Here is a 24,620-nt window from a genome sequence, read left to right on the forward strand (position 1 = left end):
GAAGCTGAATCTTTTATAAAGAGAAGTAAGCAAAGGCACTGGAGGGAGACATCATTTTTATCATACAGTAAGCTATCCTCTCTCTATTCCAGGTGAAGGTCCTATCACTATCTTCCAAGGTTGTTGACTATACAAACATTCTTGAAATTATAGCCTGGAACAAAAGGGCAGTTAGTACCTCTGTTTGCAAGATGTGTGGAAACACAAGAGTCCCACAGAGTCTGTCTCTTGACAGACTTTTGTGTATATTAGCACTCATTTGTAAGTGAAATTTGTCTATACTTTTCTTTGGAGAGCTAACCAGTTTAAGAGTTATTGGGATTTTGTAAGTAGCAACTGACACTGCAGAAATACAAAGGATCATGAGAGATTACTACAAGCAGCTATATGCCAATAAAATGGACAACCTGGAAGAAATGGACGAATTCTTAGAAAAGCACAACCTTCCGAGACTGAACCAGGAAAAATAGAAAATATCAACAGACCAATCACAAGCACGGAAACTGAGACTGTGATTAAAAATCTTCCAACAAACAAAAACCTAGGACCAGCTGGTTTCACAGCAGAATTCTATCAAACATTTAGAGAAGAGCTAACACCTATCCTTCTCAGACTCTTCAAAAATATAGCAGAGGGAGGAAGGCTCCCAAACTCATTCTATGAGGCCACCATCACCCGGATACCAAAACCAGACAAAGATGTCACACACACACAAAAAAAAAACTACAGGCCAATATCACTGAGGAACATAGATGCAAAAATTCTCAACAAAATACTAGCAAACAGAATCCAACAGCACATTAAAAGGATCATACACCATGATCAAGTGGGGTTTATCCCAGGAATGCAAGGATTCTTCAATATATGCAAATCAATCAACGTGATACAACATATTAACAAACTGAAGGAGAAAAACCATATGATCATCTCAATAGATGCAGAAACACCTTTTGACAAAATCAACACCTATTTATGATAAAAACCCTCCAGAAAGTAGGCATAGAGGGAACTTACCTCAACATAATAAAGGACATATATGACAAACCCACAGCCAACATCGTTTTCAATGGTGAAAAACTGAAACCATTTCCTCTAAGATCAGGAGCAAGACAAGGTTGTCCACTCTCACCACTATTATTCAATATAGTTTTGGAAGTTTTAGGCCCAGCAATCAGAGAAGAAAAAGAAATAAAAGGAATCCAAATCAGAAAAGAAGAAGTAAAGCTGTCACTGTTTTCAGATGACATGTTAGTATACATAGAGAATCCTAAAGATGCTACCAGAAAACTACTAGAGCTAATCAATGAATTTGGTAAAGTAGCAGGATACAAAATTAATGCACATAAATCTCTTGCATTCATATACACTAATGATGAAAAATCTGAAAGAGAAATTAAAGAAACACTCCCACTTACCACTGCAACAAAAAGAATAAAATACCTAGGAATAAACCTACCTAAGGAGACAAAGTACCTGTATGCAGAAAACTATAAGACACTGATGAAAGATATTCAAGATGATACAAACAGATGGAGAGATATACCATGTTCTTGGATTGGAAGAATCAACACTGAGAAAATGATGATACTACCCAAAGCACTCTACAGGTTCAATGCAATCCCTATCAAACTACCAATGGCATTTTTCACAGAACTAAAACAAAAAATTTCACAATTTGTGCAGAAACACAAAAGACCCCGAATAACCAAAGCAATCTTGAGAAAGAAAAAAGGAGCTGGAGGAATCAGGCTCCCAGACTTCAGACTATACTACAAAGCTACAGTAATCAAGAAAGTATGGTACTGGCACAAAAACAGAAATATAGATCAATGCAACAGGATAGAAAGCCCAGAGATAAACCCATGTACATATGGTCACCTTATTTTTGATAAAGGAGGCAAGAATATATAATGGGGAAAAGACAACCTCTTCAATAAGTGGTGCTGGGAAAGCTGGACAGTTACATGAAAAGGAGTGAAATTAGAACACTCCCTAACACCATACACAAAAATAAACTCCAAATGGATTAAAGACCTAAATGTAAGGCCAGACTATAAAACTCTTAGAGGAAAACATAGGCAGAACACTCTATGACATAAATCGCAGCAAGATTCTTTTTGACCCACCTCCTAGAGAAATGGAAATAAAGACAAAAATAAACAAATGGGACCTAATAAAACTTAAAAGTTTTGCATAGCAAGAGAAAACATAAGACGAAAAGACAACCCTCAGAATGGGAGAAAATATTTGCAAACGAAGTAAATGACAACGGATTAATCTCCAAAATTTACAAGCAGCTCATGCAGCTCAATATCAAAAAACAAGTAACCCAATCCAAAAATGGGCAGAAGACCTAAATAAACATTTCTCCAAAGAAGATATACAGATTACCAACAAACACATGAAAGGATGCTCAACATCATTAATCATTAGAGAAATGCAAATCAAAACTACAATGAGGTATCACCTCACACCAGTCAGAATAACCATCATTAAAAAATCTACAAACAAGGCTTCCCTGGTGGCACAGTGGTTAAGAATCCGCCTGCCAGTGCAGGGGATACAGGTTCAAGCCCTTGTCTGGGAAGATCCCACATGCCGCGGAGCAACTAAGCCTGAGCTCCACAACTACTGAGCCTGTGCTCTAGAGCCTGCGATCCACAACTACTGAGCCCACATGCCACAACTACTGAAGCCTACACAACTAGAGGTCATGCTGAGCAACAAGAGAAGCCAGCACAAGGAGAAGCCCGTGCACTGCAACGAAGAGTAGCCCCCACCCGCCACAACTAGAGAAAGCCCGTGTGCAGCAATGAAGACCCAGCACAGCCAAAGATAAATAAATAAATATATTAATTAATTAATTAATTGATTAATTTTTAAAAACCTACAAACAACAAATGCTGGAGAGGGTGTGGAGAAAAGGGAACCCTCTTGCACTGTTGGTGGGAATGTAAATTGATACAGCCACTATAGAGAACAGTATGGAGGTTCCTTAAAAAACTAAAAATAGAACAACCATGTGACCTAGGAATCCCACTACTGGGCATATACCCTGAGAAAACCATAATTCAAAAAGAGTCAAGGACCACAGTGTTCATTGCAGCTCTATTTACAATAACCAGGACATGGAAGCAAGCTAAGTGTCCATCGACACATGAATGGATAAAGAAGATGTGGCACATATGTACAATGGAATATTGCTCAGCCATAAAAATAAATGAAATTGAATTACTTGTAGTGAGGTGGATGAACCTAGAGACTGTCATACAGAGTGAAGTAAGTCAGAAAGAGAAAAATAAATACCGTATGCTAACACATATATATGGAATCTAAAAAAAAAAAAAGGTTCTGAAGAACCTAGGGGCAGGACAGGAATAAAGACGCAGACATAGAGAATGGACTTGAGGACACAGGGAGGGGGAAGGGTAAGCTGGGACGAAGTGAGAGAGTGGCATGGACATATCTACACTACCAAATGTAAACTAGACAGCTAGTGGGAAGCAGCCGCATAGCACAGGGAGATCAGCTCGGTGCTTTGTGGCCACTTAGAGGGGTGGGATAGGGAAGGTGGGAGGGAGATGCAAGAGGGAGGAGATATGGGGACATATGTATATGTATAACTGATTCACTTTGTTATAAAGCAGAAACTAACACACCATTGTAAAGCAATTATACTCCAATAAAAATGTTAAAAAAAAGAGGTATTGGGATTTTGCTGGCTTCATAGAACAAATTAATAAATTTTCATACTTGTCCATGTTTAAAAGTAGCATTGGGGTAATACTGTGTTTGAAACATTGGTAGAGCTTACTCAGAAATCTGTCTTGGCCTAGTGCCTTTTTTAGGTGTAGATTTTTTACTACTATTCAAATTTCTTCTGTAGTTATTAATCTGTTCAGAGCTTCTACATCTTATGTGTCAGTTTTATTAGTTGATATACAGTATCTTTAGAAATGTTTCCATTTCATCTAGATTTAATTATTTACCATTATATAGCATTCAATATACAGACATTTACTAATTTGTGGGGTTTTTGGTTTTGTTTTTTACATTTCGCTGAAAACTTTTTATTGACCTTTTGGATAGAAACGAGAACTTATTTGCCAGGAAGGATGATCCCATCATACTTCTTCTGGAACCAGTGCATGGCCTCCTCTTTGCTGATTCTGTGTTTGGCCCTAATGCAACCTGTCCTGTGCTTCTCATCTGCAATGCTGAAAACTGGCCTACCCAGCACCATGTAGAAGTCCAGCTCGTAGATACCAATTCTTGCATCATATGTGATCCCCAATCGATGTGTTCTTGGATCCCAAAACCAGTTTCTAATATCTGAGAAGTTATTTTTTCTTAACACATGTTCTCCACACCTTTAGACATTTTCCCAGGATTTCTTCTGCCTTGGCCCCACGGACTGTGCAGTGAACAATCTTTTCTTTTCTCCTGATGCCGAAGGATCTCACAGTGTACCTGGCTTTGGAGAACACAGGGGTCTGGCCTATGAGCTGCGCCAGCACCTTGGCTGCTGGGGTCAGTCTGTCTCTACTTTCCCCCACAGATGTTCAGGCAGAGCTTGCAGATGCAGATTTCCCTTATGGGGTTCTCCTTTTCACCTTGATCCTATGCCATGATGTTAGAGGTGCTCAGAAGCAACCTTCATCAAGTGGCAACGAAAGAGAATGAGAGAAGTGGGCCTTGTGAAGTGGGCTTCTCATGAAGACACAAGAAGCTACGTAGGTGGGAGTACATACTTCATGAGTGCGAACAACTTGGCCCCAAGGAAAGTTGATTGAGAAGAAAAAAACAAACAACCTAGCCCCGATTTACAGATGGACAGGCACAATACTGCAGCATCAACCAGAAGTGTCTGACTTCAGCCTTACATCTCCATGCCTTGAAAGACTGTAGAGAAAGGAAATTCTCCCAGAAGACAAAACTTCAAGAAATATATCTCACAGTCCACTTTGCCTCAAGAAGACCTTCTGGTCTAAGGTGAGGACCTTATTGATTCCTGAGCATGATGTTTATTAAACACTCAATATGTCTCAGACACATATCTGTCACTAAGTACACTGGATAAACAAGTCAGACAACATCTTCATTCATGGAGTTTATATCCTCTTGAGAAGACCAGCAACGCCAAGCTTGTTTGACCACAGCCACCAAGCACCAAATTCACCATTAGCTTCGGAAACCCTGAATCTTTAATAATAGAATGATAGCTCCAGGGCATGTGGTTTCTAGCTGGTTACATGGTATCTCTTCCATCATGGAGGAAGGATAAATCTGTCTTTGCTTAAATAGACTTTTTCTAGAAATAGATTTGTGTTCTTGCCTATCATGCCTCTACTGGGAACACCATCCAAGCACCTTACTTAATAGCATTCTCTATGACGGGACACCATACACTATTACCTCCTACAAAGAAACTCACTTCGTAATAAAGTAAACAAATGAGATGACACCCAAAGGAGTCATTGGTCTCCATGTGCTCCATCATCCAGAAAGAGCTGCTCTTGAATGGCTATTAAAAAGTCAGCCATCTGACTGACTCTTGAACGGCTATTCAAACAGCCGTTTGCTGTGAACAAGCAAAGTCATGGTGCTCTTTCTCCCAAGCAAAAGTTCATTGGCCAGAGAATGAAGAAGTAGAGCTTGGGAGTCACACCTCGCATATGACACCCAATGAAAGGCTCAACAATTGTTTCCTTCCTATTCCCAAAAGATCTGGGCTCCGCTGATGTAGAAGGAAGGATCGCTCATGTCATAGGAACACAATAATGACTGTGATGGAACTGGGAGCTGAAACAGTCACTTGTTCATTCTGAGATCTCAGGGAAGGAAGAAAGGAAAGTAGGAGGGAGGAACAGAGGAAGGAGAGGAGGGAGGGGGGGAAAGGGAGGAGTAGGGGAAGGATGGCACAGATGGAGGGAAAGAGGGAGGAGGAGAGGAGGAGAGGCAATCAAGAGGAAATTGCCTTGTTGCTAGTGGGTAAAATTTGATGAGAAACAGCATACCCAGTCTCAAGGTAGCTCTCTACAAAATACTTATCAATTTTCTTACTAATTCATAAGTAAAATTTCTTACTAATTCATAAGTAAAATTACATAAGTAAAATTCATAAGTAAAATTAATTAATTCATAAGTAAAATTACTAATTCATAAGTAAAAATTACATAAGTAATTCATAAGTAAAATTAATTCATAAGTAAAAAAACTTTGTGGTGAAGAAACCCGAAAATACCATCTATATTAGTCAGTTAAGACTGCTATAAAAAAATACCATAGATGGGTTGGTTAAACAACAGAAATTTATTTTCTCACAGTTCTGGAAGCTGGAAGTCCAAGATCAGGGTGCCAACCTGGTCAATTTCTGGTGATACCTGTCTTTCTGGCTTGCAGATAGCTGCCTTCTTGCTGTGCCCTCACATGGCAGAGAGAACAAGCTCTCTGGATATCTCTTCTTATAAGGGCACTGATCCTAAGCCTCATCTAAATCTAATTATCTTCCAAAGACCTATCTCCAGATAGCATCACACTGGGGATTAGGGCTTCAACATAAAATTTTGGGAGGGACACAATTCAGTCTATAGCATCATCTTAGCTAAGTGAAAAAAAGTTATCATCACCAATAATAGGACCAATCAATATCATTGGCCTCTGAGTCTGATGCACTAAGGGGAACAGAACCAAATCTGTGATATTTCTGCCAAAAAAAAAAAATAGTAATAACCTGAATCTAATCATGAGGAAAACATGAGACAGATTCAAATTGAAAAATAACTGGCCAGTACTCCTCAAAAATGACAAAGTCTTGAAAGATATGGAAAAACTGAAGAACTGTTCCAAATTGATGAAAACTTAAGAGACACAACAACTAAATATATGTGATCCTGGATTTGATCCTGGACCAGAAAGGAGACAGCTTTTATAAAGGATATTATTGAGACAAATAGCAAAATTTGGAAAGGGTCTGTGGATTAGCAGTAGTATTTTATCAATGTTAATTTCCTGAGTTTTGTGGTTGTGCTCTGATTATGTAACAGAGTAGCTTTATTTTGGGAAAATATACATACTAAAGTATTCATGGGTAATGGGATATCGGGGTGAAGAAAGAGTATATGGGAGTCTTTTGTACTGTTGCTGCAACTTTTCTGTAGGCATAAAATTGTTTCAAAATAAAAAGTTAAAAACAAGCAAAAAGATGAACTGAAACCAATTAGAGAGTAGTAAGCAAGCAAGTACAAAGGTGGAATTTGACCAGAGGGCAAATATTGAAATTGGCCTCATATATTACAAAGGCCCACAAATACAGCAGGCAGCAGGGTGGGGATGCTGAATGCCGGGGAGTCCCAGCGTAAACTGGGACCCTCAAAAAGGGCTAAAATAGGGCTTCCCTGGTGGCGCAGTGGTTGAGAGTCCGCCTGCTAATGCAGGGGACACGGGTATGTGCCCGGGTCCGGGAAGATCCCACATGCCGCGGAGCGGCTGGGCTCGTGAGCCATGGCCACTGAGCCTGCGCGTCCGGGGCCTGTGCTCCGCGACAGGAGAGGCCACAACAGTGAGAGGCCCACGTACCGCAAAAAAAAAAAGAAAAAAAAAAAAGGGCTAAAATGCTCACATGTTGATAGCATCCCTTCTTGATAGCAGAAGCTTATATAAATCCTCTTTCGCAGAGATTAAGATTAACCATATATTAATTCACAATCAAGGCAAGTGACACAGAGAGACAAGTCATAATGAGTGAGAGTAAGCTGAAACAATCAATAGATTTAGACTTGAAAAGACTTCAGATATTGGAATTATCAGATCCAGAATATAAAATATGTACAACATGTTTACAAAATAAAAGATGGATTGTAAAGCTAAGCAATCCATCAGACACTATCTGAAATGCTAAGGCAGATTTGGAAAAGAAACAAATCGAACTTTTTTTTTAAAGACTGGTTATTTTCATTGAGTTAGTCCCAGGGTCCTTTTTTTAAAAAAAAAAATTATTTATTTATTTATTTGGCTGTGCTGTGTCTTAGTTGTGGTACACGGGATCCTCCTTGCAGCATGCGGGCTCAGTTGCAGCATGCAATCTCTTAGTTGCACCATGCAATCTCTTAGTTGCAGCATGCAGGCTCTTAGTTGCTGAGTGTGAGCTCTTAGTTTTGGCATGCAGGATCTAGTTCCCTGACCAGGGATCAAACCCAGGCCCCCTGCATTGGGAATGCAGATTCTTAACCACTGGACAACCAGGGAAGTCCCCAAATCGAACTTTTTGGAATGAAAAGTGTTATTGTTCAAACTTAAAGATCAATAGTAGAAAAGTTAAACAAAGCCTAGGGAGAAATGAAGAAGAGGGAATGAGTGACCTGGGAGGTAGAGTGAATAACGTTATGGAGGATGCAACTTAGAGAGACAAGGTGATGAAACATATGATACAGAGGGAGGTTACATATGTAGAATGAGAAATGGGATATACATTTAATCATAGTCCCAGAAACAGAAAATCCTGAGGATGGAGGAGAAGCTATATTTAAAGAGATAATGGCTGTACATTTTCCAAAATAGATAAAAGGCAAAAATCTACAGAAACAAGGAGGATAGCATACACCAAGCAGGGTAAGCAAAAACAAATCTATACCTATACATATTTTAGTGAAACTGTAGAACACCAAAGGCAAAAAGAGCATGTTATTAGCAGCCAGAAAGAGAAGACAGATCCTCTCCAGAGGAATGACAATTATTCAGACAGCTGATAACAGAAATCAGAAGATATGCGAACTTCCCTGGTAGTCCAGTGGTTAAGACTACACGCTCCCAACGCAAGGGGCCCGGGTTCAATCCCTGGTCAGGGAACTAGATCCTACATGCCACAATGAAGATCCTGCATGCTGCAACAAAGACTAATGTTATTTATTTATGTTTAAATAAATAAATAATTAATTAATAAATGTTTGTTTGTTTGTTTGTTTGTTTTTGTGGTACGCGGGCCTCTCACTGTTGTGGCCTCTCCTGTTGCAGAACACAGGCTCCAGACGCACAGGATCAGTGACCGTGGCTCATGGACCCAGCTGCTCCACAGCATGTGGGATCTTCCCGGACCAGGGCACGAACCCGTGTCCCCTGCATTGGCAGGCGGACTTTCAAACACTGCACCACCAGGGAAGCCCCTATTTATTTATTTTTAAATAAATATTTATTTAAAAATGAAAGAAACCAGAAGATACAGAATAACATCTTTAAAGAGTTGAGGGAAACACATGTCAACCTAGATTTCTGTGTCCTGAAAGCATACTATCTTTCAAGAGCTAGGGCAAATGGAACATTTCTCTACAAGTAAAACTTGAAGGAGTATATGGTCAAGAGAACTTCACTAAAAGAGCATCTGTATGATTTACTTCAGCAAATAAGGAAACGTCTTTAAGGAAACGTAAGAAAAGATGGTGAGCATAGAAAGTGATTGACTTTTAGGTAAATCCAAATAAATATTCCCTTATAAAATAATAAGAATAGGGACAAGGATACTACTTCATAGCTTTTTCAATTTCATCCCTGGAGAAAAGAGATCATGGAGCTGTATTTACTTTCTGTCAACCACCACCTCCCTCACCAGAATGTATGCACCATGAGAATAGTGTCTCTGTCTGGTTTGTTCACTGCTTATGTCCAGTGCCCAGAACAGTGTCTGGCACATAGAGGGACTCAATAAACATGGATCAACTATGAATTAATGTGTTGTTTGACTGCAAATTCATCCTCACTATTCTAGTAACTGTATCCTGTCAATTAAGGTGTCCCACCCGCTTCCCAGCCCAGGAGTCAATCAGAAATTTTTCCCTGAAATTTGAATCTTATGCAGAGTGACACAGATACCATACCTGGCTGCAGCTCCCTCCTTCCAATGATGGGGTCCAGAGGAGACCTGCTGCTGTGACCTAGAGAGCTAATATGATTCCCTCTCCAACAAGACACAGTTTTTCAGGTTTCCTTTGATTCTGTGAGTTACTGCATACCCTCCTAATAAATTCCTTTTTTGCCTAAGTTAGCTGGAATGTCTTGTGTATCACCAAGAAGTCCTCAGAGGATGCAGTGCTGTTGAGGAGAAGTCTGCTGACCATCTGATTTTCCTTCCTTAGTAGGTATTATCCTTGGATTTCTAGAGTTTTACCAGAATGTCTGTGTATAGGTCTTTTTTTTTCCCTCTCAAAATCCTGCTTAGCATTGGGTGGGTCCTTTCCATCTGAAGATTATAAATATCAATAAATTAATTGTTGGGACTTCCCTGGTGGCGCAATGATTAAGAATCTGCCTGCCAATGCAGGGGACATGGGTTCGAGCCCTGGTCCAGGAAGATCCCACATGCCATGGAGCAACTAAGCCTAGAGCCCACGAGCCACAACTACTGAGCCCGCATACCACAACTACTGAAGCCCACACGCCTAGAGCCAGTCCTCCTCCTCAAGAGAAGCCATCGCAATGAGAAGCCTTTGCACTGCAACCAGGAGTAGCCCCCGCTCACCGCAATTAGAGAAAAGCCTGTGCACAGCAACAAAGACACAGCACAGCCAAAAATAAATTAAATAATTAATTAATTTTAAAAAATAAAACAAAAAAGAAATAATGAAATGAGAGATGATGAAAACTAAAGAGTCCAGTCTTTTTCTAACCTCTGAAAACATTTCTTCTATTAGTTTATCTTCTTCTGTTTTCTCCTTCTATTTTAAACCTTTGGTTGCCATCGTGTGTGGGGATTTCCTTTTCCAGTCTCCTTTTCTACCTTGTTAATACTGTACAGTGGAAAGAAAATGTGTTTTCTATATTTATGTCATAACTTTATGGAATTCTCTTACTATGTCTCTGTACTGCAGTCTGCATATGGATCTTGTAAACATGGAAATCTAGTCATGCCATTCCTCTGCTTAAAACCCTTCAATGGCTTCCCAGTGTTCACAGAACAGTGTTCAAAATCCTCCTCCTGGCAGCCAGTGCTGCATGAGATCCCCCTATGTCTCTGGCCCTCCTCCCTCTGCTTTCCCACTCTCCACTCACTCAAGACACTTGAGTCCCACTGATCTTCCCCCTGTACCTTCTCACCTTGGCACCTTACCCATACTCTATCTTTTGTCTGGAATGCCTTCTCCTTATCCATTTGGCCAGCCCAGTCACCCCTGTTCTTCAATGACTGCCCAGACCTTGAGCTATTCCCTTGTATCTATCACAAAATATTTCCTTCATGGAATTATAGTTATTTATGCAATTATTTGTTTAATGACTATTTTTATTAATGACTATGTCAAGGCTAGAGGTTTTATTTTGGGTACAAGATGATTACTGTTGGTAAAAGAATTATAGTAAAGGGCTTCCCTGGTGGTGCAGTGGTTAAGAATCTGCTTGCCAGTGCAGGGGACACGGGTTCAAGCCCTGGTCTGGGAAGATCCCACATGCTGCAGAGCAACTAAGCCCTCGAGCCACAACTACTGAGCCCACGTGCTACAACTACTGAGCCCGCATACCTGGAGCCCATGCTCTGCAACAAGAGAAGCCACCACAATGAGAAGCCTGCGCACTGCAACAAAGAGTATCTCCCGCTCTCCACAACTAGAGAAAGCCCACACGCAGCAACGAAGACCCAATGCAACCAAAAAAATGAATAAATAAGTAAATTTATTTAAAAAAAAGAAGAGGTATAGTAGAGATCTTTAATGAAGATACAAGGTTCAGAGAAGTTCAGTCAAGACAACAAAGACCAAAGTAGATCCAGAATTCCCACCTGCCTTGGAACAGGGGATTATTACCATTGCCTGTTACCATTTCTCTTCAGTGCTCCAAGCTGCTTGTTACAGGGCCTAAGGGATCTATCCCATAAATAATGCTACCTGCCTCATTGTTGTAGGGACTGAATAAATACATGTAAAGCCCTTCTGAAACAGTGCCTGGCGTATAGTAAGCAGTGTACCAGCTATTACTGAAGGCCCTGGGAACCCTGTACTTTTGCCCTTGGGTCTTGTTTGTCTGAATACTGGAGAGGTGAGTAGGCTGGGTAGCTGATAAAGACAAGTGTCTGGAAGAGCACCACGTGATATACAGAAGGAGCCTCATTTTTTAATCTGCCCTACACCCAAGGGCCGGGAGGCATCCATCTTCGCCCCACTGACAGCCTCTCTCAGGACAATGATACAAATGAGGGCAATTCTCTTTTGGATTTAAATTCAAATTGTAGTAACTTGGTTTTGGATAGACAAAACAGTTATATGTTTCCAAGTTCAAAAAGTACAAAAGGCTCTGCATTGAAGTCTCCCTCCCACTCCTTCCCCAGCCCCCCAACTCACCTCTCCAAGGTATTACCAGATCCTTTTGTCCCTACCAGGGATATGTTATGCATTTTTAAACAAAGCACACCCATTCTTCCTCCTCTCCATCACCTGATCCTAAATCATATACACTTGTCTGCTTGCTGGCTCCTCTTTCCCGTTGTTGTCTGCTGCCTTTTAACATTTTTAACTCATTTAGTGATGTTTCAAGGGAGTAAAGATAAATCTTCATTTGACCATCTTTTTTTTTTTTTTTTTTTTTTTTTTTTTTTTTTTTTGCCATATGGCACGGCTTGTGGGATCTTAGTTCCCTGACCAGGGATTGAACCCAGGCCCTCGGCAGTGAGAGCACGGAGTCCTAACCACTGGACCACCAGGAACTTCCCTCAACCATCATGTTTAACTGGAACCTGAATGAGATTTTTTTCTCTTTTATTTTTGTACCATTCGTGGGTGGTGTGAAAGGAGGATATTAATTTATATGCTTTTATCTTCTATCTAGCCACTTAAGACTGGCAAACAGAAGACATATTTATAATGTCCCCCACTGTTGGTGAGGGGATATAAGCACTTCCATAGATACATTTAGGGAAAAATTTGTCATAGTTTTTAAAAATTCAAATGAAAAATACGGGGCTCTATTTGAAGCACTGGCCTTGATTGACCATCCTTTCTTCATTTACATCTACTTTCCTTGGCTTCTGGGACACATCAATCTCCTTGTCTTCCTCTCTGCTCATTCATTCTTCTGTGTCTTTTTGGTGGACTCATCCTCTTCTATCAGTAAGTCACGGAAACCCTGATGGTCCTCAAGGCAGCTTTGATACCCTCTTTTCTCCTCATGTCACATTCTACCTGCTAAGTGGTTTCATCCACAGCTACTACCTCAGTTCATATTTCATTAACTTTGGAAAATTCACAAACATTATTGCTTCAATTATCTCTTCTGTTCCTTTCTCCTTTTCTTTCTGGTCTTCCCACTGCACGTAAGTTATACCTTTTGTCATGGTTGCATAGTTCTTGGATAATCTGTTCTGTCTTTTTCTTCCTTTTTTCCTTTTTGCATTTCAGTTTTGAAAGTTTCTATCAACATATCTTCAGGCTCACTGATCCTCTACTTGGCTGTGTCCAGTTTACTTATGAGCCTATCAAAAGCATTCTACATTTCTGTTAAAGTGTTTTTGATTTCTAGCATTTCCTTTTGATTCCTTCTTAGAGTTCCCGTCTGTCTGCTTGTATCATCCGTCTCTCCTTGCATGGTGTCCACTCTTTCCTTTAGAGCCCTTAGCATATTAATCATAGCTATTTTAAAGTCCTAGTCTGATCATTCCAACATCCTTGTCATCAGCCTGGTTCTGATGTTTGTTTTGTTCAAACTGTGTTTTTTGCCTGTTAGCATGCCTTGTAAGTTTTTTTCTTGAAAGCCAGATATGATGAATCTGGTTAAAAGAACTGAGGATATGCCTTTAGTGAGTTTATGTTTATTTGGCTAGGAGTTAGGCTGTATTTACTGTTTGCTGTAGCTATATGCGTCAGAGGATAACATTTCCTCCAGGGTCCTCATTTTTGCATCCCTTGTTGTCTTTGGGTTTCCCTAGAGACTCTGTCTTGAAATAGAGTCTGAGCCTTATTGTTCATTTCGCTATAATCCACTGTTATTATACAGGAGCCAGATCGATATGGTGGTAAGGTGGGGATAGGTGAAGTGTTTTATAGTTTATAATTCAATTTTGGTCTATCAGTGAGCCTGTGCTCCTGGTCTGTGACGTGCACAAGTGCTTCTCTGCTGTTTTGTTTGTTTCTTTAGGTGAGATAGGAAGTCTAGAGGGGGCTGGAGTTGGGTATTTCCCTTCTCCCAAGTCAGTTAGGCTCTGATAAAACACATAGGGCAGGGGCTTCCCTGGTGGTGCCGTGGTTAAGAATCCGCCTGCCAATGCACAGTACACGGGTTTGAGCCCCGGTCCGGGAAAATCCCACATGCCATGGAGCAACGAAGTCCGTGCGCCACATCTACTGAGCCTGCACTCTAGAGCCCGTGAGCCACAACTACTGAAGCCCGTGTGTCACAACTACTGAAGCCTGCGGGCCTAGAGCCTGTGCTCTGCAACAAGAGAAGCCACTGCAATGAGAAGCCCTCGCACTGTAACGAAGAGTAGCTCCCGCTTGCCGCAAGTAGAGAGAGCCCACGTGCAGCAGTGGAAGACCCAAAGCAGCCAGTAAATAAATAAATAAATAAATAAATAAATAAATAAATAAATAAAATCTAAAAAAAAAAAATACATAGAGCAGGATGTCATTATAGGGAACAGAATGATCTGGCTTATTTCAAAATGGCTACTTTCCCCCTCCCCCTGTCAGCAGCATGAGAGGACTTTTTTTTCCAACCTGTACTCTGAGAACCTGAAAGAGTTCCTGGAGGTAAAACTCAGCAACGTGTGGGGCCTCCAGAAGTTTTAACTCTCAAGCTTATCCACACTGATCCTCCAGCAATTTGTCCATTACATTTTAGGTTTTTCTACCAGTAGTGGCTCCAGTGGCAAGCGTAAACTTTGCTCCCGTTAAACTGTGATTCTTGGTGTTCATCCCTCTTTTCAATTTTGGAGGCATCAGTTCTCTGATGAATCTAAGAAAAGTTGTTGCTTTTCAGTTTGCTCAGCTTTTTCTTAGTGTGAGCATGGAAGTGATAACCTTCAAGCTCTTTGCATGTCAGAAGCCAGAATTCCCTTAATTAATAGTTCCACACCAGTGACGCATAATTTCAATTTCCAGCCTAGGCTTCTCCTGTGAGCTCCAGAATCATCTGTGCTCCTACCTGAATGTCTGGGGCACCTCAACTCAATGTATTTGAGACCAGATTTATGACACACATGCACCAAATAACAACTGATCTTCTTTCAATTTTCCTCATCTCTGAAACCCTTACCAGCCAGTTTCCCAGGGTACAGACCAAAAACTGATCCTTGATACCTTTCTCCCTTACACCTCTATATCCAATGCCTCACCAAGTCTTGTTGATTTTATTGGGTCGGCCAAAAGTTTCGTTCGATTTTCCCCGTAAGACGGCTCTAGTAGCACTTAGTCGTCTTTAACTTCATTCGAAACAATTTTGTTAGATCGTATGTGACACCTGTCATGTCAGCCTGCATCTAAAAAAAGACATCAAAACTGGTGAATTTTTGTGTAGCCATTTTAATATCGAAGATGGAAGAAAAAAAGCGACATTTTCCGCAAATTATGCTTTATTATTTCAAGAAAGGTAAAAACGCAACCGAAACATGAGAAAAGATCTGTGCAGTGTATGGAGAAGGTGCTGTGACTGGTTGAACATGTCAAAAGTGTTGCCAAGTTTCATGCTGGAGATTTCTCCCTGGACAATGCTCCACGGTCGTGTAGACCAGTCGAAGTTGACAGCGGTCAAATCGAGACATCGAGAATGATCAATGTTATACCTTGCGGGAGATAGACAACATACTCAAAATATCCAAATCAAGCGTTGAAAATCATTTGCACCAGCTTGGTTATGTTCGTCGCTTTGATGTTTGGGTTCCACGTAAGTTAAGCGGAAAAAAACCCGTCTTGACTGTATTTCCACCACGAGATTCAACTGAAACGTAATGAAAACGTTCCTTTTTTGAAACAAATTGTGACGGGGGATGACAAGTGGATACTGTACAATAATGTGGAATGGAAGTGATCATAGGGCATGTGGGGCAAGTGAAATGAACCACCATCAACCATACCAAAGGCCGGTCTTCATAGAAAGAAGGTCAGATTTACACAGCTAGCCTGGTCCTCCCCCCAGTCAGTCTTCGGATTGGAAGCTCTATTATGAGCTCCTTCTAGAAAACCAAACGATTCATTCCAACAAGTACTGCTCCCAATTAGACCAACTGAAAGCAGCACTTAATGAAAAGTGTCCAGAATTAGTCAACAGAAAATGCATAATCTTCCATCAGGATAACGCAAGACTACGTGTTTCTTTGATGACCAAGCAGAAACTGTTACAGCTTGACTGGGAAGTTCATATTCTGTATTCACCAGACATCGCACCTTCGGATTTCCATTTACTTAGGTCTTTACAAAATTCTCTTAATGGAAAATTTTCAATTTCCTGGAAGACTGTAAAAGGCACCTGGAACAGTTCTTTGCTCAAAAAGGTAAAAAAAAGTCTTGGGAAGATGGAATTATGAAGTTGCCTGTAAAATGGCAGAAGGTAGTGGAACAAAAGGGTGAACACGTGGTTCAATAAAGTTCTTGGTGAAAATGAAAAACGTGTCTTTTGTTTTTACTTAAAAACCGAAAAGGCACTTTTTGGCCCACCCAGTACTTCCCTGATACCTTTCACAAGAATCCATATGTCTTTCTGTATTGTCACGATCGTGGTCCAAGTCCCTTGCTTGAACTGCAATGACATCCTACTCTTGTCCGCTTCACTTCTGAAGACCGCTTACCTCAAACAACCCTTCAAAATGCAAATCTGATTATGTCCCACCACACTGCTCCGTGCACCCACCCAGCCCTGTTCAGCCCCTCCAGCACGCTGGGTCCTCTTGGCCGCAGAGACTTTGTAAGTTCTGCTCCCTCTGTCTGGAATGAGCTTTCCTTCCTCTCACCTGGTCCACTCCCGCCCACTTTCTCAGATCTCCATTCAAGCCTCATGCCCTCAGGAAAACCTTTCCTGGTGTCCCAGGCTCGATTACTGTCCTTCCTTTTATGCTCGCAGAACTCCACCTTGCCCCTTCACAGCACTCAGGCCACTTTGTAATTACATATTCATTAGCAAGATTATTTCCTCTCCCACTAGACTATGAAATCCAAGAGAGAAGGGAACGAGTCTATTATACTCACCATTGTGTCTCCAGTCCACGGCACAGGGCTTGGCACAAAGTAGCTGCTAAGAAGTATTTATTAAATGACTAAATTAAATCTCACATCCACATTCTGATACCGCTCAGATTTACACAGCTAGCCTGGTCCTCCCCGCTAATCAATCTACAGACTCCAGCTCCTGCTGGAAAGTTCCTCCTGGGGGACTCTCAGACAGTCTCCCCTCTTCTGGAGTGTCCTGATCTGGTGAATGGCGCCACCTTTCACCCCACGACCTCGGGCAGAACCCCGATGTCATCTTGGAGTCCTCCTTCTCCCTTGACCACCAGTTTCTGGAAATCACAAAGTCTGACCCTTCCTATACCCTACATGTCCCTCAAACCTCCCATTGTTTTCTTCCTCATTAACCCAACCCTATTTCAGATTCCCATCACTTCTTGCTTGCTACAGTGGCTTCCAGAGAGGTCTCTCTAAGAAGATCTTGTCCTTCCAAAAGATTGTCCACAAAGAAGTCGCTTTGAAATACAAATCTGATTCATTTCTGTTCTCTTCTATTCTGCCCAGTTCTATTCTATTGACGCAGGCTTCCACCCACTCCACTGCCCTGCTTGCCTAAAACTCTGCTGTATGTGACCTGCCTCTGAGGGCAGCTTCTTTCAGTTCCCCTAAGAACCATGGCTTCTGGTTTCCAGACCTCCATTCTGCTTCCACAGGCCCCTCCTGCCCACACATCTTCCCTCCCTCCCTTCCCTCTTCACCTCGCCAGCTCCTACTCAGGTCAGGGGTGCGGCCTCTCCCAGAAATTCCCACAGCACCCCACATTTCTCCCATCAAAGCACTTTGACCCTGCTCTTACCCCTTCTTTGCTTCTCCTCCTCCCCTAGAATGAAAGCGCCATCCTTATAGGGACCTTGATTTTAGCCAGGTCTCTGAGTAGGTATAGAAAGTGGTTAGTAAAAATTGCTGAGCAAATGAAGGGTCATTACACCTGGGAGCATCAGGGTGAATTGTGAGGCTGCCCTTTTGGAGGAATCTGAGCATGTAAGATGCTGGGCAGGAGGACCATGGCCTCACAAGCCCCACTACTACTTTGACAATGGCAATAATCCTATTATTAAGATGTGTATGTTCTCCGTAGTTCCTGAATCAAGAAATTGGAAATAGCAGGACATCCGGCACACAGCCTGGAAAGGCAGTAGAAGGGGCTGGGTTTCTATGGCTGACGTTGCGACACTGTGTGGCAGCCATCATCGGCTGCCCGGAAGTTAATCCCATTGATGGAAGGTTTTTTAAAATCTTTGCTGAAGCAGCAATTCCTTGGCACTTACCACCAGTACGCAAAGAAAGGTGCAGCGTAACAGCTGCTACGGGTGTTTTGGTTTTTTTTTTTCCTTTCCCAGACCTAGTAAAGGGGGAGAACTTGAAAGTCTTCTAGCTGAAATGAGTGCTGGGAGGCAGCTGATGGGTTGATGATCAAAGACTCCAGGTGTTTGGCTGAGACCTACGTCTCCAGGAGAACACAGGGGAGGTATGAACGCAGAAAGGGGGAAGTGATGTGTGGGAGAGGGGGACGGCTGAGTGCTAAATCCAGGCTAAACATAGCAAAAATTCCTGGGGTTTTGCCCACTTAAGACTGGAGGAGAAAGAGAAATTTTCTACTGTACGGACTAAGTGGTGCCACAGGCGGGCAAATGAGGTGTATCATCAATGAAAGTCTTGTGGAAAGGGATGCTCTGTGCCTCAGTTTCCCCACAGAGGGAGGGGGGAAATGTACTTTTCTTTTCAGATCAATAAGATAATTATTTCACTTTAAAATAGGAGGAGGGACTTCCTTGGTGGTCCAGTGGTTGACTCCACGCTTCCACTGCAGGGGGCTTGGGTTCGATCCCTGGGGAACTAAGATTCCACATGCCACGTGGCACGGCCAAAAAATAAAAATAAAAAAAATAAGTAAAATAGGAGGAGACAGACAGGGGTTTAGTTAAGGTGGGAAGAACAATTTATAACGGGCTTCCGAGGGGACTTGATAGAAATGGGAAAGGTTACGATGCTCAAGGGGCAGCTGCTCCGGAGATGGACCTCTGAGTGGAAGCCTGAAAAGATCTGGGGAGGGACCTCCCTGGTGGTCCAGTGGTTAAGATTCCACGCCTCCATTGCAGGGGTTCGATCCCTGGTCAGGGAACTAAGATTCTGCATGCTGCGCAGCGTGGCCAAAAAAAAAAAAAAAATAGGAAGAAAGAAAAAAGATCTGGGGAATTGAGCTCTCATGGTAGAGGGAATAACTGCAAAGACCCTAAAACAGAAGAGTTTGGAATGCTTGAGGGGCTGCAGAGCAGTAAGTGTCTGGAGCCAAGTAGACAGGGGGTTACATGAGTAAGGGCAGGAGCTAGTTCATGCAGGGCACAAAAGAACTTTGGAGTTTGCTAGTAATAGAGGTTATCGAAAGGTTCTAAGCAGGAAAGCAGTATCATCATATCTGTTGTTTAAAAGATTACTCTGGGCTCCAAATGGAGAATGAGCTCGGAAAAGTAGGGATGGAGGAAGCGTGCCCAGCAGGGAGTCAGGAGTCGGGGGCTGGGAGGATTCCAGGCAGGAGGTGTGGTGATGGCAGAGGAACCAATGAGAAGTCATGGGCTGCAGACTAATTTTGGATTCTGGAGCCAACAGTCCTCGTTTCGGGCTTGGAGGTGGGGTGCGAGGGAAACAGGAAGCAAAATACGAGTAAGTAGGTGTTTGGTACATTTACTAAGTGACTCACTCGCTCACTGGAGGCTGTGAATGAGTGAACTTCCCTTTCCTATGAGATCTCCATGGCTCCTGGCAGCCAGCTGTTTGCCAAGATTCCTACTCTGTTTTTTTTTGTTTTCTTTTTATAAATGTATTTATTTTTATTTTTGGCTGCGTTGGGTCTTCGTTGCTGTGCGCGGGCTTTCTCTGAGTTGCGGCGAGCAGGGGCTACTCTTCATCGTGGTGCATGGGCTTCTCTTGTTGCGGAGCACAGGCTCTAGGTGCACGTGCTTCAGTAGTTGCGGCACGCGGGCTCAGTAGTTGTGGCGCACGGGCTTCGTTGCTCCGCGGCATGTGGGATCTTCCCGGACCAGGGCTTGAACCTGTGTCCCCTGCACTGGCAGGCGGATTGTTAACCACTGCGCCACCAGGGAAGCCCGTCCTACTCGGTTTTCGCCTTTCTGTAGTATGACGCTCATAATCCTCACTCTCCAAGAGTGTGGGGCAAACAAATGATGACACCGACCTCAGACCTTCTGAGAAGAAACAAGTGGAGGTTCTGTGAGTGGATGCTGAGGCCTTCTGGATGTTACTGTTGGGCAAACACACAGAATCAGTATAAAACAGATGTATTCACCCTCTCAACAGTCCTGTGAGGGAGATGCTGCTATTTTCCATTTTATCCGGAAGACAGAGGCCCACCCAGGGAGTTTGCACAAAGGGGCTACGGTCGCAGTGCCTGTGGGTCAGCCCAGGTGGGGGCAGTTGGAGGTAAGCGGTGATGTGATAGGGAGAGTTGGCATCATCTTTGGGGCCGAGAGGGAAGAGGCCCTTGTGCTTGGTGATGCCCCGCTGGCTGATCCCAACCTGGAGCAGAGGCATCCTGGCATTGCGGTTCGCTTACTGCCTTTCAAGAGAGTAAACTGGGGAGGAGGAGACCCCAGCATGCTTGCAGCCTCGAACCTCCTTTTGTTTGCTTGTCTGTATTGTGTCGGTTTTGTAGCCGCATCTTGGCTTGCGGGATCTTAGTTCCCTGACCAGGGATCGAAACCGCATCCCCTGCAGTGGAAGCACGGAGTCCTAACCACTGGACCGCCAGGGAAGTCCCTCGAACTTCCTCTGAAGTGCGGTGGAGTTGGGGCCGCGAGTCTTGATGCTGATGTTGGCGTGGCTGGAAAGCGCCCAGGGCTGGAAGGGCAAGGGTGCGGGGGAACCGACTATAGTCGTGCACCACGGCCGGAGGCCTTGAAGGAAACTCCCCTTGACCGAGCGACAGAGCTTGACCATGGGTGCTCTGTCCTTCCTGCCAGTCCAGAAGCACCAGGGCTTTGAATGAGGCCCTGGTATTATCTCCTCCCAGCAGGAGCACAGGGGAGACACGGGGTGAAGGAGATAGTGGTAGGGCTGCCGCTTCTCAGCCCAGGACAGGGAAATTGCCCGCTGCTCTTCCCAGAGGTGAAGGCATTCTGTCTCCCTTGGGGGAGGCTGGCAGCTGCGTGAGGGAAGCTCAGTCCCTTCCTGTGGATCTTCCCTATCCTGTGTGCATCTGTTCTAGGCCCTACCATGCTTGCTAAGGATCTGAGTGGGTCTAGTCATCTTAGTATCCTCAATGCCTAGCACAGGGCCTGATGCCCAAAGGGATTTGCTGAGTCAGTGGATAAATTTCCAAATTTATGTTCAAAGTCCAAGGTTCCAAATCAGCATCGCCAACATCTGGCTTCCCTCGGCCGTTTCAGAGCCTGAGATCTGGGCCTCTGATCTGGCTGCTGGCTGATCCTGTAAAGGAGGACCTATCAAGGAAAAGTGACTTCTCTCTGCTTAGCTTCCTGTATCCTTGAAAAGGAGCCCCAGACACAAGAACCAACCTCAAGGAGTTTACAAATGAAGTGCCTGAAGAGAAGAAGGGAGTGGGTGGCAGGGCAGGAGCCTGGGTTCTAAGCCCAAATCTGCAACCAGCAAGCTGTGTGGCCTTGGGCAAGTCATTTAACCTCTCTGTTTCTCATCTTCAAAATGGAGAGGCATTATAGTAGGTTAAGGACAGGTAGGCTGTGACATCAGATGGCCTGATTTTGAACCTCAGTTCAACGACTTACCTGCAGCAACCACTTAGATTTTTGACCTTGGCTTCGTTATACAAACTTCCTGGGTCTCAGTATCCTTATTGGTGAAATGAGTAACAGTATCCACTTCATAGAGTTGCTTTTTTAAATTTAATATATATATTTTAGGACTGTGCTTGGCACCTAATAAGACAGTTATTATTATTGTAATGTTTACCTTTTTTAAAATGATAAAGGACTGTTCCCCAGGCCTCCCAGGGTTTTGGCGATGATCCCCCAACATCATGAATAAAAAGGTAGGGAGGAATTCAGTAGGTATCAGGTCTTTTTTGACCTTTTTTTGTTTTCAAACCTGACAGGAAATTCCTTCTTCTTCCAGCGGTGCCAGCCACCCAGCCGCAAGCACAGTTGACTGCTTTCCATGACAAAAGGCAAGGCCCCAGGGCCCCAGGTCTCTACCCCAGAAACCAGCAAATCCCTGCCTCAGGAAACCACCACGGATTTCTTTTTCATGAAAAACCTCAAGGTTTTATCTACTAGAGCAGCTCAAGAAGATAAAAAAAAGTTAGATCCTGAAGGTTTAGGATCTTTCCAAGTTCTAGTAAGTCTCAGAGAGGCCGAGAAGCACAGTGTGGGAGTTTCCTCTGAATTCCGTGATGTTCCTTCTTCCGGGGTGTGTGGGGTGCATGGGGGCACCAAAGCTTGGCCCATTTTGCCTGGGGAGCCCTGGGGAGCTGGGGGAGGAGTTAGGTGGGCAAAGGTGCACAGTTTTCAAAGCCTCTGGGCTCCCCAGCTGCCTTTTCCCAGTAAGCTCAAGAAGGAGATGAAGGATGTTAAAGTATCAAGAAGGAAACCTGAACCCTGCTTATTCGTTTTTCAAATTCTCCTTTACCCCTGTCTTATTCTAAAAGGTACACCAGGTCCTAGAAGGTCAAAAGGCAGCTGCTTTAAGTTATACATGTGCCCAAAGGTCCTCAGCCTGGGCTTCAACTTGACACCAGGCCCTAGACTCTGGGAGAACCCCAGAGAGAGAAGGGTGCTAAACTACATGGGGATGGAGGGGGTCGTCTTTTCCTCTGTATTGTCCCGAACAACGGAAAGTGAAATCTAGCTCAGGTCCAGAATTCCTGACCTGGTTCCCAGGCAGAAAATGTCACAGATGCAGGAAACGGGTGTCAATTGGAGTGCCAGTGCAGACTTTGACCTGGAAACATCACAGGCACAGGCAGCTTCGTCTCTTTCCCTTTAATCCCAGGCCCAGCGGGAGGCAGTTCCCGGATGGAGACCTGCCCTGGGCACAGCTTCTTTGGTCCCCGGCTCAGCTCAGGGACTGAGCCACCCTGCTGCCCTTTGCGGTTGTTTGGGAGATCAGAAGTGGATTCTCCTCTTCGCCTTTGTTCTCATAAATGCCATCATTCTGGCATTTCATAGCTATCAAACACCCAGATCTAGATGCTTCCAAATACAGGTTAATCACATTCTTTTAATGTATCTTTCTTTCCAAGAAATCCTTAAGTCTGTTCTCTGCACCACCATCCCTATCAAATAATAATAACCCAGATAGTTTAATTTTGTTTGGTCAGAATTATTTCCAGCCGAGGTCTCTATTAATAGAAATAGACGCCAAGAAGGAAGCTACCATAAGCATCTATAACAAGCAACTAAAATATGGCGAGTCTACCTCCAATGCGACTGGCAAACAGGTAGATCTCAGTTCTGAGAAATGCCACAGCCGTCGGGCTGCTTCTGCTCACAACTCATTGAAGAGAAAAGCCGTTTCATAGGACAGAAACTGTCCTGTACCAGAGCCCAGAGGCCTCATTCATTCAGGGCTCCTCTGCTAGCCCTAGAGCCTAGGACTTTGTGTGGGGTAGTGAGGGGGCTCCATTTCCTCACTGGCAAATTGTGGGTGTTGGTCTAGATCAGTGGTTCTCAACCAGGTCTAATTTTGCCCCCCAGGGGACATTTGTCAATGTCTGGAGAAACTTTTGGTTGTCACACATGGCCAGGTCCTGGGGTGGGGGTGGGGGCGGGGAGGAGGGGGAGTGCTTCTGGTATCTAATGGGTAGAGACTAGAGATGCTACTAAACATTCTGTGATGTACAGGGCAACCTCGACCATGGGCTATCCCTCTCCAAATATCTATAGTGCTGATGAAACCCTAGGCTAGAAACCTTACCTTTCAGGTTTCTTCTAGCTGGGGTCAAGTTCAAGTTTCCTAGCAATTTCCTTGGAAACGATGGGCTGCCCATGGCCCCCTTGAGGACCACAACACCCAAAGCCAGAGCTCCCCCTGAGGACTGCTGCCAGCTGGTGGGGCCTTACAGCCCCATTTCTTTCTGGAACACAAATTGTCTGGTGCACTGAAACTTAGTTTAATCTAAATGACAGAACCGTTACTCTGTTAAAAATAAATAAAATGCTCATATGCCTAGAGATCCTCCAGAACTGTTTCAGTCTAACCCTTTAGGATGTGTGTAGGTGGAACAAATCCAATTAAAAAAAAAAAAAATCAGTCGCTCGCTCTCTCAACACACAAAAATCCCTGTAGCAGCCCCCATGCCCTGCCACTTATAGCTCTATTCCTTTAGGAGAAAGAAGTTAAAGACAGAAAAACAGTAATGCCTAAAAAGTAGCCATAAGTCATCCCACTTAAAGTTTATTTCATGTGATTTCCAGCATGCAGTGTGCTTTTTTGGGGAAA

At 43.4% G+C, this 24,620-nt stretch overlaps 1 pseudogene across 1 annotated transcript; it reads right to left on the minus strand.

Annotated features, from left to right (window-relative positions):
• Positions 1-3,825: 3,825 nt before the first annotated feature.
• On the minus strand, positions 3,826-24,168 carry LOC308628040 (large ribosomal subunit protein uL5-like; annotated as a pseudogene). The gene is made up of 4 exons: positions 24,096-24,168; positions 20,950-21,209; positions 20,559-20,723; positions 3,826-4,620 (listed from the first exon to the last, which is right to left on the minus strand). The product of its transcript is annotated as a large ribosomal subunit protein uL5-like (transcript).
• Between the last annotated feature and the right edge of the window lie 452 nt (positions 24,169-24,620).

This window comes from Mesoplodon bidens (assembly GCF_964165515.1).
Source record: "Mesoplodon bidens genome assembly, chromosome: 14".
Lineage (NCBI taxonomy): Eukaryota > Metazoa > Chordata > Mammalia > Artiodactyla > Ziphiidae > Mesoplodon > Mesoplodon bidens.